We start from the raw sequence: 623 nt of genomic DNA on the forward strand, positions 1-623 counted from the left end.
GTTGCTTGAGACTCTATATCTAGATGTTGAGGCACCACCCATATGGCAGGAAGTGTGAGGCAACCAAAGTCTGTGTGCAACAGGAACAGAAAGGGTGGAGTCTGAAAAGAGGTTTTTAGATCATACTTGGTTTGTTGTGTACGAATATAGATATATATCAAATTACATTTTCTTCTTGAGGAAGACCTGTTAAACCTGATTACTCAGAGACTGACTGACAAGGAGCCCTATTGAGAGTGAAATCCCTTGCGTGATGCTGAATTTATATGTTAAATTAGTGGTACTACAAACTAGATACATTGCGTTTCCTCATTTTACTGGCCCACAATTTCAAGGCTATCGTAAAATGGCTTGATCAAGAATAAGCGGATGGGCTCTATTTTGTAACTAATGAAAGTGAGATTTGAAAGTTCTAATTGTTTGTGTGAGGATTGAAATGTAGGATCTTTCCTGCATATAGGGTATGTGTAGGCCCCAATCCGAAACTGTCTGTGTCCCATCTCTGCCAGAGCCAGATGTACCAGGCATTTTAGTTGAATGTCAACCTAAAGCAATAATATCTAAATGGCTAATGAACAACTGTTCATTAGCTTTGTTTCCGATTATTTTACCAAGGTCAAGAC

Source organism: Centroberyx affinis, unplaced genomic scaffold (genome assembly GCF_046629955.1).
Source record: "Centroberyx affinis isolate AG114_WGS23_722 - 3 ecotype Tasmania unplaced genomic scaffold, CSIRO-AGI_Caff_v1 ptg002747l_1, whole genome shotgun sequence".
Lineage (NCBI taxonomy): Eukaryota > Metazoa > Chordata > Actinopteri > Beryciformes > Berycidae > Centroberyx > Centroberyx affinis.